The following is a 13,887-nucleotide window of genomic DNA, read 5'->3' as shown; positions in this document are numbered from 1 at the left end:
CAAACCTAAAGATACGGGAGCGACCACTGTCAAACCCGCTCGGCTCCCTCCGCACCTACAGAACAAAACAGTCTGGAAAAGCCAAAGTTTGCGGACAGAGGCGCCTTTGGAGACTTTTGCTTTAACACCAGAGTGTTTTCTCAGGGAGAAGTGACCCCTCCGCGGCAGCACTGGACCGGTTTCGGATGATCTGACGCTGGGGTGATGGGAGAAGCTCCACCAAGCGCCGGCATGAGGCGGCAGCTGCACCAGGAGCGGGGGAAGCCGTGGTACCAAACCCCATCCACGCCAGAGAATTCACCACCACGTATTTTTTCCAATCACGATATTTTAAAAATCACCTTAAAACTATTACATTTTTTTTTTTCAGATCAATTTTGAGAAAGTCATTGCAAAAAAAAGGCACTTGCAATGTCTTTGCAGCCAAAATCAGATTAAGAAGAAATTCTGTTCACCTAGCAAGGTAAGCAAAATACAATCCAACAAATCGAAGCAAGTGACAGGCTTCATTAGGTCAAATTGCACTCTGCCCATGTAAACGGAACCAAAATTGATGTGATTTCACACAGGACAGGGCGTGTTTTAAAAACCACTTTCCTGTGTAACAGGTGACTATTTTAGACTATTGCAGATGTCAGTGATCGTGCCTCTCATGACTCTTATTCAAAGGCCTTTAAAATACAAATTTGGAAGATTAAATCCCCAAGTGTGCAATAAGAACTTATGACCACAGCAACTTAATCTACAAGTTTTTAAAAGACATATTTTAATCCAAATCTCACCAGTGTGGCTTTGCATGCACGGGTGTCAATGCAAACACGTATCTAAACTCCTGACTAAATACACTTCCTATAGTTTTCCCCATCCTGTGTGTATACATATTAAAAAATGCCCGTTCAGTGCAAACCTGCACCCCGCACCGCCTTCTTTTTTGTTAATTATAATTCAAGGACGTTGGAATTCGCTATTTGTTTTACGCTCTGTTGACCAGCATAATCTGGATAATGTTTTATTTATAGTATAATAATGATTTGTCATTACCACTGTCCCTATTCAAATATGCACAGTTGAAAAGACAATAACAAGTCACATAGACTAAGTAGCTCAATGAAATGCACATCAATCAAGTGGATTTTTAGCTGTAGGGCATCTCATTTGGAAAACCAGGCTTTGCTGTTCCCATCTCTGTCTCTTGTGAACAGCTCGAACACGCATCCATCACCAGGAGCTTCCTTCGTTGTTTTAAAACTAGCAAATCAAGTGATGTTTCTCACGTGTTGGCAACCTGCACCAACACTGTGTGTGAAGGTATTGCCTGTACTGTATTCAGCTCGGACAAAAGAAAAACCTAGGAATTCATATAAAGCACTCACAGCTTTACAAAACCAAAATCATCAATTTATATGGTTGATACGGGGGTCCGGAGTCAGTGAACAGAATCCCAGAATGTCAGGGATTGGAAGGGACCTCAAAAGCTCATCCAGTGCAATCCCCCCATGGAGCAGGAACACCCAGATGAGGTTACACAGGAAGGTGTCCAGGCGGGTTGGAATGTCTGCACAGAAGGAGACTCCACAACCTCCCTGGGCAGCCTGGGCCAGGCTCTGCCACCCTCACTGAGAAGAAGTTTCTTCTCAAATTTAAGCGGAACCTCTTGTGTTCCGGTTTGTACCCATTGCCCCTTGTCCTACCATTGGTTGTCACCGAGAAGAGCCTGGCTCCATCCTCCTGACACTCACCCTTTATATATCTGTAAACATGAATGAGGTCCCCCCTCAGTGTCCTCTTCTCCAGCTCCAGGGCCCCAGCTCCCTCAGCCTTTCCTCACACGGGAGATGCTCCACTCCCTTCAGCATCTTTGTTGCCCTGCGCTGGACTCTCTCAGCAGTTCCCTGTCCTGCTGGAACTGAGGGGCCACAACTGGACACAATATTCCAGGTGTGGTCTCCCCAGGGCAGAGTAGAGGGGCAGGAGAACCTCTCTGACCTACTGACCACCCCCTTCTAACCCACCCCAGGTCCCATTGGCTTCCTGGCCACAAGGGCCCAGTGCTGGCTCATGGTCACCCTGCTGTCCCCAGGACCCCCAGGTCCCTTTCCCCTACACTGCTCTCTCATAGGTCATTCCCCAACTTACACTGGAACCTGGGCTGGGGTTGTTCCTACCCAGATACAAGACTCCACACTTTCCCTTGTTCTATTTCGTTACACTTTTCCCTGCCCAGCTGTCCAGGCTGCTCACAGCTCAGCCCAGCCCCACCTCACCCCGCTGCCCACACAGCCCCGCTTGCTGCACGTACAAGGAACACACTGCGCTCCCCAAAAAACACAAAACCACTGCAAATTAAAAAGAAATGCTTTCCAAAGATGCAATTCAGTCTCCCACTCAGCACAAATCCAGCACTAGCCACAGCCTAATTAAAAAGCAATTATATTCATGGGAAAACGCTTTATTCAGGGAAGGGAAAAAAAAATTCAACCTACGTAAACCTTACAAGACTCCAAAGAAATAGCAGCACCTTGCTATTCAACAGCAATGAAACAGCCAGGTGCTTGACAGTATTTCTTACACTGCTCTCTGGTTTTGTCCTCAAGTCACAACACGGAAAAACAACAGAATCCATTAGTTTAGGGATTTTTTTTTTTAATGTGTTTTCTTCATCTTATGAAAAACGCACATCCGTGATTTTCTGATGTCCCACCACTCACCTCTCACTTTAACTTGTCAGAAAACAAGACAGTTTTATTAGCAGCTTGGTCCCAGACCCACACCTCATGTTCTAGGCCTCATCCTGCCCTTGGCAGCTCCACCCTTGGGCCACCTCAGATGCAAATCCCATTTCTCCATCTCTTGCCTCATTCCCAGCCAGTACGTGGCTCTTTCATCATTATGCAGTCAATTAAGCTTTGGCCACCTTATCTTAACAGCTGCAAATAAGCTGCTGATCTTCCTGAAAGGTGAAACATTATAATTGGTACCAAACCAGCAAGAAAGAGAATAGTGAAATATGAGACTTAGAGGTTATTTGGATTAGCCCCGAAGCTAAAAGTGGCCCAAAAAAAGCACCTGAAGTTATCAGGGTGATTGCTTAGATCTTCTAGTATTGGTCAGGTTTGTATCACCAGCACAGAGCGACACGGGTGAGAAGATCCCAGGTGCCAGGCCTGGCAACAGGGTACATTTCAAGCACTCACACTCTATAGGTCTCTCTGCTATATATACATTTACATATATGTTTGGAATCCACAGCTCGGGGAAGCTCGGAGCAAACAACTCACACTTGCTCCCAGCTGGGACTCAGAAGCTTCTTGCATTGCTGCAACCCCCGTTTTCATCCTGTGACGAAAGCCATAAACACCTAAGCAATAAACACCCGACAAGAGTTGGGTCCAGATAAATGTCTTAATTAACTATGAGGTTTTTAAATGAGCAGGCGGCAGTTACACCCCCTTTTATCCGCATTTCAACAGCCCTCGATGAAACACGGCTCACCTGAGCTCTCTTAGAGAACACCAAAGGCATCTCCTGGCAGGGGAGGATTTGGGGCTGTGCCCCCGTTTTCAAAACGCGTCAGGCTGATATTCTCAAACTTGAGCACGTGTGTTTTGGCTTAGTACAAGAACCAACCAGCGAGGAGCCTCCAGGCTATGGAGCCAACAGTACTCACACTGTTCCACCAGCTTTTCTCGTAGGGAGGATCCGAAGCACAGGCCGGCACGGCGGGTGATGCTGAGCAGACCGGCGCTGCTCACCTGGGATGCCAGCTCGCAATATTTAACACACATTTCTGAGCAGGTGAACCAAAGGATTAAAAATGCTTCAAGTTGCCATACTGAAGATGATAAGCAAGGCTATTTATTATACAGTACTTAAGGCTACTTAGTCCCAATCCACCTCTCTTGTCAGATATATTTAACTGTAGCGTTTCTGACTTCAATCATCGAAGATTTGGATTAAATACAGTACTCTGGGAAATGAGATGTCTGCTCCCCCCAATTGGGAATACCCACTCTCATCCCTCTCCTACTACCGGTTTTAAGGTAAATACACCATAAATACCAGACCCACACCAAGCACAACCCAACTGCTCAAAGTAAAAGCGGCACCACTGATGAACCGTGTGCAAGGCGGCCGAGCCCCATGAGTCAGTCAAGCTCATCAGTGTGTCAAGGCATTAGGGGATATTTGTTTTATTTGGCAAAAGGAACGGAGAAATGTATTTTGATTTGCCACACCAGTTATCTTTAAAACAAGCAGAGCCCCTTATTTGAAATATGAGTATTGAATTGTGTTGCCAGAAGCAGATTAATTGCAGCTTCCAGGAAAAACTCTGAGCTTATTTCACATTGACTTTTATTCCCACTTGAATTAAGTTCCTTATGTTACACCAACTCATTTGAATTTTTTGAATTGGTTTTGCACAGTATCATTTACTGATGTACTATCTTTAATTACATAACACACATACACTCTCCAACTGCATTATTAATGAAAGTGTTTTTAATTAAATGGCTCTCAGCATAATATTCAGTCATTAATTTCACATGCTCAGGATGTGGAGAGATTCTACACTGATGGTCTGAGGAAACTTTGTACTTTAGATGAGGGATACTTCCAAAGCGATAGTTTCAGAGAGAAGCTGAAAATCATTATGAGCACTGAATTACCCTCTGAGCAGCTGGTGCCGCAGTTCTGCTCTTCTGGGTATTATCTGTTCTTCAGCTCAAGTGCTCCTTGTGCTTCAGCACCAGTCATTTTCCAACACCTCTCACTGGATTCACACACCTTCCATAGAGAATAATATCACAGTTATCTGTTAGTAACAATTTATACTTAGACAACGGCACTAAGGCTGCACCCTCTACAATAAAAAGCTCTGCACCCTCCTTTCCAATTATATCCCCCACCTGCTCTAATCTTCCAGTGCTCTTCGGAGTGACAAAGAACATTCACACTCTTGGGGTTGGGCTTTTCTTGCCCATCCACCAGATGGAGGCACAGCCATGAGTTCATCCCCAACATCCACCTGCTGCTAATTGCCAATTAGGGCCAAGAGACAAAAGAACAGTCTTAAAACTTATTTTTCCCCTCCAAACTAGCACAAATTTAACACAAAGATAGCAAATAGACCTGTTCTGCAGCCCGGCGTGGGAAAGAAGCCCACACGAGCAGTGCTGGACAAGCTTTTCCCTTCCACAAAGTCTCCAAAAAGGACTCATTTTCACTTCACTTTATGCCTTCTACTTATTAATAAGTAATCCCTATGACAGCATTTTCCAGGAGGACTCTTAGAAGTAATTTTTCTGTCTTTCCAGAAGAGCCCAAAGGAACTTGAGAGTAAGGAGACCGCACAATGCTGCTCATGTTCGACCTGTGTGTTCTGTGCTAAGTTTACCCATCTTCCCCAAAGGCAACTGCATATAAAACAATATTTTGGTAGGGCTATTCCTGAAATTCTTCTAATCTAATTGGTCTTTAGGCAGTTAAGTCACAGCAACACATAGTCCTGGACCTTTGCTTTTGAGTAATGAAGTGCTTCACCCAAAAAATGTTCTCTAGTTTTAGGTTTAAAAGCCTTCTCCTCCAAAGAAGAGGAAGGGGAAGATAGACGGGGAGGGTATAGATTAGAATAAATGCTCAGAAACCTCCTGTCAGTAAGGTGAAATCAATCCCTTCCTTCCTTGGGAACCAAGAGGACTGAAAGGACTTTGGTGAGGAAGTTCAAAACCTCACTGAAAATCAGAGCGAGACTCATCTCAGACTCGTTGGGTTTTAGTGCTAAATTAAAAAAAAAAAATTAAAAATCTCCTAAGTCAAAAAATATATTATACATAGACCTCCAGTGGATTTAAAATGCACTTCAGAAAAGTAACTCCAGTGTTTTTATATTACAAGACTAATATGTGCCATATTCCCAGCATTTCATGTCTACATAAAACACTGCACCATAATGAAGATAACTGAAAATATTACTTCCATCAATATTTAATTAGCATTTGGTGCTAACTCATTATTTTGCTATCATTAATTCCCCACCTTGCTGTACGGCCTGCACAGATTTCCTTCTAGGGGGCTGATCTCGTGTGGTACATAGGAATATCAGAAACATGGAGAACACAACATACATTTTATTCCACTGTGGGATACAAAAGCATAACATTGAAGCTCAAAATTTGCACGTATTTAGCTAATGCCTTTTTTTTTTTTTTGCTATAAGGGAAATATTCTACTAAACTAACGTTAGAAAACTAATGAAACCATCACCACAATCTGCCTTTTCCTCACCAAATCCCCTGGCTTAGGTACCCAGTGATCATTTAGTAAAAGAGACCAGTAGTGCATAATGTTACCAATTTGAAACCGCTGTAACTAACAATTTTAAGATGAATCCCCATAGATGTGTAGAAACCTCAACAAAAAGGTGGATCTCCAGATGATCAGAGAAAGCAAGATGACTCCTGATGAGTGGGATCTACTTTACAACAGCAGGCAAAGGACAAAAGATGATTCTGTCACTTAGTCCAACTTATAAAGTTACTCCAGAGAGGTCTTAGCAGCAGATATAAAGCAAAGTGAATACTTTGCCTTCTACATCTTAAGAGAAGTGGATCCCAGAAGATACTACAGTTAGTAAATGGGGTATTGCTGCCCCATGGGATGAGATGTAGGGAAGAAAGTAGCAAAACAGCCTCAACGGAAGGGAGCTGAAAATGCACTGCTTGCATTCCCAGATGTGCAATGAAGTGCTGGAATAGATCCCGAGCATGTCTGAACTACCTTGCGTCAACACTGAGCCCCTTTCCAGAAAGAGAAAGCAGCCACATCCACGCTTAGTTAACACCTAATCCAGTATTTTTCAAAGACAAGGTAATACGTACCATAGGACAGGTATGCAGCTGGTAATATGTACCACAGGACTTTGAAACCTGCTGCAACACATTTGCAATTGTCGTGCACAGGAAGCTTAAAAGATTTTAAGCATCTTAGAAGTTGGCCACATGGCCCAAAATTTGAGATGCTCGAATCATTGTTTTCCTGCGCTTCAGACATTTGAATGGAATGTTGAACAAAGCTTTAAGGAGTGTCACAGATCATGAACCGGTACCAACAGCTGTGAGATGTTTTATGAGTTGCTTTCCTTCACTTTGCACATGCTCACTTTTTTTATTCAACATAATCCCCTAGAGCTGATGGAGTTTTTGAAAAATATACGGGTGAGGAAAATTCTAACATGTACTATTGGCATGCTATTTTTATTTTTAAGGAAAAATGGTTCTTTTTTTAATGATTTTCAAGTGAGGGCAAATCTAATTAAAAAAAAAATCATGCACCGTTGTTACTTTTGAAAACTAATAAGGCCTAATACTCACGTCTGGCATGCCAATGTAGCAACGCATTTACAGCAGCTCGGCCACACGCATGCTCAGAATCACAATACTGGCCACGGCACTCATGACCCAGCCAGAATCTATTTCTTCATGTAATTTCTCTTCACAGAATCCCAGAATGTCAGGGGCTGGAAGGGATCTTGAAAGCTCATCCAGTCCAATCCCCCACTGGAGCAGGAACACCCAGATGAGGTTACACAGGAAGGTGTCCAGGCGGGTTGGAATGTCTGCACAGAAGGAGACTCCACAACCCCCCTGGGCAGCCTGGGCCAGGCTCTGCCACCCTCACTGAGAAGAAGTTTCTCCTCAGATTTAAGTGGAACCTTTTGTGTTCCAGGTTGAACCCATTACCCCTTGTCCTATCACTGGTTGTCACCGAGAAGAGCCTGGCTCCATCCTCCTGACACTCACCCTTTATATATCTGTAAACATGAATGAGGTCCCCCCTCAGTCTCCTCTTGTCCAGCTCCAGAGCCCCAGCTCCCTCAGCCTTTCCTCACCCGGGAGATGCTCCACTCCCTTCGGCATCTTTGTTGCCCTGCGCTGGACTCTCTCCAGCAGTTCCCTGTCCTGCTGGAACTGAGGGGCCACAACTGGACACAATATTCCAGGTGTGGTCTCACCAGGGCAGAGTGATTGAAATCACCTGCTCCCATCGCATCTGTGACCCAGGAGAGGAGGAGACACAATTTTGCAAGGTGCAAAGGGGGCAGTATTCAGCCTGCAGTGCAAAGTGTCACGTCCTTCCAGCTCACACCCACTGGAAAAAAGAAAACAAAGCACTTGCTGCCCACACACACTCCTGCTTATCCATTATTTGATGAATCCTCCATTCTGAATATTTGCTTAAGACACAAAAGAAAGAAATCCACCACATAAGCAAGCTGCAGCGGCCCCTTTCTCTTTCTGGTTTGCAGACGACATCCCCACACTAATACACAAGAATTAAGTGTGAACAACCTCTTACCAAATCCTAGTGGACATTTTTGCTGAGCGTGCACGCACATAGTCAAGTGTACCTTGGGGAAATTAATCATAAATGCCTGGAGCCTGTAATGAAGGCGATAGTGTGTTCAGCTGCAAATTCCAATGATGCAGCATACTCAAATACATTTATAGTACACTTAGAGAGCTGGTTGGAAAAAAAAACACAAGCGTTTCTAGTGGTGGAAAGAAGTACAGAAGAAGCTGCAGACTAGACACAAGGCACCTCCCTTATAGATGTTTAAACCCTGTTTATCTGCAGGAATAGAAGCCTGTTCTGTCATACAAAGTTTATCGCTATAGGAATCAAGTCAAGATTACAAAACTATGTCAGCGCTATTGATAGTTCTGTAATAGGAAGCTCTATCTAAAGAAGCTGCTGCTTTTTATTACTGTTGTGGTCTCAGTGGAACTGAACGTTGCTGAGCCAGCCCAGGGTTTTGTGTTTGTTTGTAAGGAATGAAGAAAAACACTCACACAAGGAAAAATACCCTTCCATCTCTGTAATTCAGGCTAAAACACAAATAAGGATTATTGTTAAAGGTAGTCCCAGTGCAACAGCACCTTCCTCTACACCTTTTGATCTGGAGGAATCGGGAACAAGTGTTTGGTTTGCTCTCTGCAAACAAGCAACAAGGGAAGATGATGGACTTGCTTGCCTAAAGTAAATAAAAGGACTGTTCATAGAATGACTATGACCGAGAGAGGAGAGATTATTATTCCTACACAAAATAAGCCCAACTTAGAAATACTCTCAGTTTTATACCACACAGAGTATCCTCAAGAGCTGCTTATTTTACATACTTTTTAGAAAAAAGTAAAACAAAAAGAAAGCAACCAACAAACAAGACCTTTTAAATTCTTCCCCTTAACATGAAGTCATGCCCCACCTGCACTTCTTATCTCTCTTTTGGTCACTGCCCAGAATCTCGCCTCACTGGAGAACTACAGCCAGCGGCTGAGCCTGTACAGGCTGTTCAGCTCCCCTCTCAACTCTTCCTGAACATCCATACTAACATTTATTTCAGGATAATTCTTCCAGAGTGTCAGTTTCAATATTCTGCTTGAACACTTTCGATTAACATTTGTACAGAATATTCACAGAGGTGAATACAAGCAGGGACACTACTGCTCCAGAAAACACCATATATTGAACTAAACAAGTGGGGCCACCAGAGCCCTTTGTTTTACTCTTTTCCGGTGCTGTGCACCTTACAGCTTGTGATTGTTTAAACCCACACGGTTCTCTTCAACTCGGTGAAAGAGAACAGGCATTCTGCAGAATCACAGAATCGACTGGGTTGGAAAAGCCCTCAGAGATCATCAAGTCCAGCCCTTGGTCCAACTCCAGTCCATTGACTAGATCATGGCACTAAGTGCCATGGCCAATCTCAGTTTAAAAACCTCCAGGGCCGGTGAGTCCAGCACCTCCCTGGGCAGCCATTCCAATGCCTGACCACTCTCTCTGCAAAGAATTTCTTTCTAATCTCCAGCCTAAATTTCCCCTGGCAGAGTTGAAGCCCATGCCCCCTTGTCCTATTGCTGATGCCTGGGAGAAGAGACCAATCCCCACCTGGCTACAACTGCCCTTCAGGTAGTTCTAGAGAGTGCTGAGCTCACCTCTAAGCCTCCTCTTCTCCAGACTAAACAAGCCCAGCTCCCTCAGCCTCTCCCCAGAGGTCTTGTGTTCAAGTCCCTTCACCAGCCTTGTTGTTCCTGGGATCAGCTGACTGAAGCCAGCTCGGCCGGAGCAATGAGTGAAATCTCAACGCTACAGGAGACACATCTTTATTTTTACCCCTTGAATCTCTATGTTTTCTGTCCCCACGTCCTCCCAGACGCAGAAGAATGCTGAAATGGTGTAGAACCAAATGGTAGCTTGGGCAAGATCAAAAGCTGAGTATAAACATCAAAGAGGAAATTCTAATTATAACATTCCTCCTCAGACCTCAGTACCATACCTCACTGTCCGTAACTCGGCCATGCTGACTTGTTTGTTTTTGCAAAGTCCCACCTTGCATTATGTTCACTGTAGCCTCAAGGTATATATATGTATTTTTTTTAGCAGCTTTAAAGCATCTCCTTTGCACAAAATCTGCTGATTAACCTGCCAAATATTAAGTACTAGTTCTTCAAGTGAAATCTTTATTTCCTGCCAACCTATCACAAAGTTTTATCCTACTGCCCTTTTTTCTACTATTGAGAAAATAGTTCTGTTTGATCTCAGTTGTTTTCTCTGGGTGAGCATTTATATCAGAAGAGGCAAGACTAATTAAGCAGAAACCAGAATTGTTTGGTGGTTGGTCAGTTTGTTGTTAGGAGTAAAGGTTAGATCATTACAGAGCAGCACGGAAAGCCTGTGCCCCTATGCAGACTAAAACCCAACGGCTTTCGAAACATCATGCTACTGATTTTAAACATAAAATTCATAGGATGGTATCTTTGAACAAATCCCTCCTTGCGTGCATGTTAGGAGTAGGACAAAACCAAATGACAACATAAAGGAGGCATATAGAGACTGTAAAAATTAACCTCTGAAGAGCAGATGCCCTTTATCAGGATTTACCTGGTTTTGCCATCTTAGAGATGTAAATATTTTCCAAAGCTGGTGTAGACCCAGGGACGAGTTAAGGCTCCTGATGATACATCTGCATCCCTACCTTCCCTTCCTATCCACTGAAGAATGGGTGGGAGGAAACTGCTTTACAGAAAAGATCCAAGACCTGGGTTATGTCCAAATTGCTTCTTACAGAAGCAGCATATTAAACTATCTACTGCATCTACCACATTCTCCCTGTTCGGCTGAAAAAACACACTGAAAATCTGAAAAACCTTGATGCTCCAGAGAAATGACAGAAAACTGCCTCACCCACATATACAAATCTACTTGTTTTTTTTAAGAAACACTGGAGCCTGAATATGCAAATTATAAGCATGTATTAATTATCATTAATCATTCCTTCACAAAGACTAGAACTAATTGGAGAAATAATTCGAGAAAATTGAAGTACACAACAAAGAATTAAAATCCATTAAGTTTCAGTTCTTTGGTCTGTCAGCTTGTCAAAGTCGATGCCTGCTATTCTGGCACTACTGGTAAAACACTTCGTATTTTCCTAATCTGGTATACAATTTAACCCTCCTTATAGCTTATTCTGAGATTAACTACATCTGACACGATACATTCTTTGTTCAAATGCGCTGTTACAAGGAGAAGTTGTATCTCCATTTCTTTTAATCGGGGAAACGGATCTTGCTGAAATTCCTTTATAAAGCATTTGCAGGTTCACTAGATATTTTGTACTTGTATTATCTGAGAGGTGCTAGCACGTATCCTAAAAACCAGAACCACAGGAAAACAACCAGACATTCGAAGGAAAAGCTACATTTAAAAAGATATCCTCACTCTTTCATTATCTAGTAAACTCATGTCGTAAATTTTACGTCTAATTGTTGCCCTGGGATAATCCCCCAGGGTAAGTTGTACCGGTATAGACTCTTTCGATCCAGCAGAATAAATCAGTCCCGCTGTAAGGGAGAAACAAAGTCTTGGTACCGTAAACTCCCACATGCATCTGAAAGGATCAGCCTATCTGGAGGACCTGACAGCGACAAGATACAAAATTTAAGACTTTTCTTTTTTCTCCTTAAAACATATGGTGTAGGCTTTATGGAGAACATCACAGCTCTTCACATAGGGATGGCGCAACTACCCTAGCAAGATTTAGTTTGCCGACCACAGTAAATAAACATATATTTGCATACTTCAGGCTGGCAAGTAGGTGGTTTGGTTTAAAATGTCAGGACTTTATAAACTAAACACAGCTGGGTTAGAAAATCATGTGTACATAATACATAGAATTAATTTTAAAGCTTATAGAAAGTTACCAACTTCAAAACGAAAAATTTAAATATTTACTTGCAATTAAGATTAGGAGGTTAACCTGCAGTTAAAGCTTCTATGCTTTAAGAAGTCACCCTATTAGAATTTGTTGCATATACTCCAAAATTTACCTTTATTATCTGCAATGGCTCAGTCAACCACGCAGTGAGAAATTTGGGAAATGAAAAACAATAACTGCTTAAAATGCGGCACAAGCCGCCTCCATTCTGATCGGCAGCGCAAAGTGACATAGTGCAACTTATTTTCTACATGACTATCACTGCCAACACATGAAACATGCATAAGCTTGGCAAAGCACAGCTTTTCACTCATTATATACGTACCCTCGATCGAAATACAGTACCTGCGCAAAAATATTGATATGCTTCAAACTCTACTACGAACACAAGACAAAAATATTATGTCAGGTAATGTTTTCAGAGGAACTCAAACCCGCTCTCTGCTTCGTGATCACCACATAGTGCTACTGCTCTAAGTCTCCTTCAAAATAGTTTCTCTGAGAACTCAAAACACCCTTCATAGTTTCACTATAAACCAAGGCCAAGCAAACTCTGCAGAATTGCTTTTTCCCTCCCCACTCTTGAATCACAAGCTCATTTCTGTTATTTATACTTATGTGAATCCCAATTTAACGCTTAAAGCATCGACTTCACATACTGTTTAAAATGAACTTATCTGACAACCACTGGAATGCCACCTCTATTCCAAAGCACTCAAATTGTCACAGCTGAGTGTTTGGGGTGGTTTGGTTTGCTCTTGTTTGTTTGCTTTTCCCCTGGGTGCAGTTGTTGTAGTGGAAAAAGCAAATCCTTTGCATCACACATCTCGCAAATGCTCCATTCAACTTCTGCACCTTGTATTTCTTCCAGCTTCCTCTAAGAGAACAGAAAGGAATCTTTGAAACATGACAACAAAATCCATGTTCCTCTAGTGGAAAATTACCAAGGGGTTTGCAGAAAGATAAAGCCACTCTAATATTAACAGTAATTAACAGCATTTCCTCTGTTACTGTACTTTCTTAATGTTATATGCAAAGTTATTTGTGGATAATTCAAGTAGTCGGATAGTTAATGTAATTTACTTAATAAATAAGTCATGTAAAATTTGTAGTGGAGTGGGTAACACTCATTTAAATAGTAATTGTAACAGAAGTAATCTAAAACAGAGAAACATTTAATATTAAAAGGTTATATTCTTCCATATACAACATAGCTAAATGTCCTGAATTCTTCATGAAAAACCCAGTAAGTTAGGTAAGATCCTAGAATAAATCAGAATTTCTCATGGTAAAGTTAAGATGCAAGTGTCACAAATAGTCAAAACCACCATGAAGCTTGGAGAAGTGGCACAAAGCCTAAATTTAACCAGTATTTCTCACCTCTGAGTGCTCAGGCTGCGCTGTGAAATATCTTCTAGTGGCAGCAATGGGGACTGCTTAAGCTGGGACTACTCAGGACACCAAACTAAGCTTCAGCGCACGGTAGGGCCGGTGGCTCTGTGCAGTGAGAGATGCTTTTCACTCTAATAGCAGATCTCACACATTGAGATTCATTCCTGGAGCTTTCCCCTTTTAAATTTAGGGGAAAGGGACATACATTGGACTTCACGTGA

Source organism: Streptopelia decaocto (genome assembly GCF_964273445.1).
Source record: "Streptopelia decaocto genome assembly, chromosome: 6".
NCBI classification, from domain to species: domain Eukaryota; kingdom Metazoa; phylum Chordata; class Aves; order Columbiformes; family Columbidae; genus Streptopelia; species Streptopelia decaocto.
This window is presented reverse-complemented; position numbering follows the sequence as displayed.